The following is a 3,502-nucleotide window of genomic DNA, read 5'->3' on the forward strand; positions in this document are numbered from 1 at the left end:
TACATGGTATTAATTTAACAAAAACGCGCTAATAAAAGGTTAAAGAATAACAACAGAAAAAGACCAATACAAGAATGAAAGTATAGGCGAGTACGTACGTTGATAAAGAAAAGGATAAAGATGCCTAAAGGTAAAGGCAAAAATTAAGACTAAGTTAAATGCACCACTTTACTTATATAAAAGGGCAAAGGTGAAGGGGAATATGTAGATGAAGAAATTGATAAACATAAAAGTAAAAACAAAGATAAATATATTAAAAAAAGATGTGGATGAGGATGAGGATACCGTCAAAAGTAAAGATGAAGATAGAGAAAGAAAGATTAAAATAGAGGTATTTAGAAAAGGATATAGATAGAGACACAGAGACCCAATTTGTGAACTATTTTAGGACTTTAGATATTTCGTGCGCTGGTTGTCAACTAGCACGACTTACTGCGGGGTTATGACTGCCACACTGTATAGAAAATTTAAAGAGACACAATTCAGCCAGAAGCCCCCATTGTGATTTATTAAAATGACCTGATGTGTACTACATCTACTTTTTTATGTAAAGGATCCATTTATTTTTCCGTATACAGCGGAAAAGGCTGTGAAAACTCAAAGATTTTTAGTATGGTGGGCATTTGTTTGATAAGAGATGCTTCAGATTACGTTGTCGTATTTAGAACAAGGCAGTGCAATGGCAGAGAATGAGCTAACGGAGAGACGATCAATGAAAATGGATCTGAGCCATAGTTCGTTTGAAAATAGTTTGCTTGAAGGCATTTAGCGCAGAGTTGAACGACTACAGGTTAGTTCCCTTTCGGGCCAATTCTATTTCTAGGAATATTTTTGTGCTCGCGAACCCATACCACATTCTTTATGCATGGCGTGGCACAATCGCTTAGAACCATTCTTCCTTGAATTGCTACCTTCGAAGAGATTTATTTGCACTATAACTTTGGGTCGAAGCCTTCAAAGTAGATGGTAGACGCAGTTTTATGCTTAGAAGTAGTTATTCTTTTTATTTTTTTTTTTATTCTTTAGCTCAGAACCATCGCTTAAGATTGAAATAGATTTAGAGTCTAGCTTTTACTTTTCACCATTCGCTCCTAACGGGAATTCTTATCGAAAACTTGTTATCAAAGTAGGCACGTAAGATGTTTGTTTGCTTAGTGCCATTTACGCTACACTGGAATTATTATTTATTTATTTCATATGTATAGTAAGACATGAAGTCTTTCAGTGTATGTATTTGAAAGTTCAATTACAAAAATTGATTTCCAATTAACTTGGTATGCTTAACTGCAGCCAACATTTTTCGCAACGTTTGTCGCAAGAAGCACTGAGAGTGTTTAACAAATTTTGCAGGGGTTGAAGGAAAAGGTCCTCTATGCAGTATATAACGGTTCAGGTAAAGCTGGCAGAATATAAATATATAAAACAGAAACTTTTACTATATTTGTATTCCTAAAATATGGTTACCGTACGTATGAGTAACATTTGCCATATTAAAACTGGATTTTTTTTTTCTTCGAAATGCAAACTGCAAAATAAAATATCTCGGGAAAATTACCTAATCTATAAAAACGGTATACATATCCGTAATCTACGACTAAAAGTTAAGTTTAACAGTCCCGCCGTTTTTTTGTGTCATTTCAGCGTCCCTACCTTCCTTTCCCATGTGATTAACATGTTCTATACATTGGTTCTTCAAAGCGATTTCAAACGAGTGGGAAATTTCAAATTAATACGCGAACGTATAGCAATATTTTCCAAAAAGCGGTTACGTTTCGAACAATTTTTTATATTTATACCCTTGTGTATCTTCTATCGGTATTTTAATATAGAAAGGCCCTAAATAATATTTTTGTTTTCATTAAATAATTTAACAGAATATCAAATTCTACAGCCACAAAATCCGCTAGATTTTGGACGAAAGCAAGTTAGGGCCTTTCTATTATTAATGTAAGGATATATAAAAATTTATACTTTTCTGCTTATTTTCTTTGTCTTCTTATTTGGCACTACAAGGGTGAAGGTGAAGTTTGGGGCCGAGAACAAAAACTAACCAGGGGCGATTGGCTCCGCTCGAACTTAGACTTTCTTATTTGTTTTAACTTAATTTTATGTACACTTTTTTTAATAAATATGTGAAAATATTCACTCAAGTATAACAGTTACCGTAACCGTGTTTTGCTCATATGTTTAAATGATTCTCCCTACAAATTAACACTTGCTACAAATGTACACTTCCGACCGGTTTATTCGATACCTCATGACTTTTATTACACATCTATACGCAATTGTTAATATTTTGTAACAGATATTTTTGCCTTTTTGTTGTCATCGCTGATATATTAATTGGTTAAATTTTCCATATTCATCATTTCAATATTCATTACTTGATTATTTGAATGTGACCCAAAACAATTAAACAATCGAGACCATTTTCAAATTAAATTGTAAATCTGTTTATAACTACTATACAATCAATGAATAACACCAACAGTAAAACGAACTTATATACGCAAACGCATAATACATGATATACAGCTCTGCATATACGCATATGTATATGAATAGTCACACATTTATGAATACCCAGCAGGACAATGTGAAATAAATTCATAATCTAGTGACTTGTAGTAAATATACCACTGTCGTCTCTGGAACCGGAATTATCCCAAAGTGTACCTATGGCGTTTTTTAAAATAAATACTGTCGCAGAAAAAAATGTGGAAGTCCGGTAGTTTCCCCTTATCTATCTCTGCTAGGCTGGTGGAAAACCGGAACCCCAAGTGCTTCAGTCGCCTTACCTGAGAGATTGACATTGATAAAGGCAATGGTGAATCGATTAGTCCTACTTCTCATCCCGACCACTTTTGCGGCGAGAACTTGCTGGTATACGCTATCGCTGGATCACTGGCGGTAAGAATTCTTACTGCGAATTATTTTACGTCAATGAAGTGAGGACCTGGAACCTCTGAATCGTGAGTAAGCCATCTCATGGAATTTTTCATTACCTTCGATATTTTTGTGCTCAGAAAATTAGCAGAGAGCGGCGTTGACATGTCAAAGGTTTGCTAGTGATGCGCGACATTATCGAACATTTTTTGACTTAACGAATATAGTGACCTTCCATGATAGAAACTCTACGAGGAATTGTTTGATAGCTGACTGAGCTTGATCGAATTCGCCGGCACCAAACATGGTAGTATACAGTAGAGATGGGCGCGGGTCATCAGGACTCCCAGTACTAATTTCAAAATGCCCAGGATGGGCGGTATCGGGAAGGTTTTAAAAAAATTAACGGGCGACACTCCCGATTAAATCCACGACTTCCGAAAAGAAAACTGAAAAAAAAAACAGAAGACGAAGATACGTAGAATATTCCAGAAGAGGACGCACATATGTATCTATTAAGGTGATTAACTCGGTTTTTCCAAGCTGGCTTCCACCATGTTCTCTTATAAAGGGTGTCCCAGAAGTAACGTGCCAAACTTTAGGGCAAGGTAGGTGG

The sequence above is a fragment of the Rhagoletis pomonella genome, unplaced genomic scaffold (genome assembly GCF_013731165.1).
Source record: "Rhagoletis pomonella isolate Grant_MI unplaced genomic scaffold, Rhpom_1.0 Rhpom_scaffold_00003, whole genome shotgun sequence".
Lineage (NCBI taxonomy): Eukaryota > Metazoa > Arthropoda > Insecta > Diptera > Tephritidae > Rhagoletis > Rhagoletis pomonella.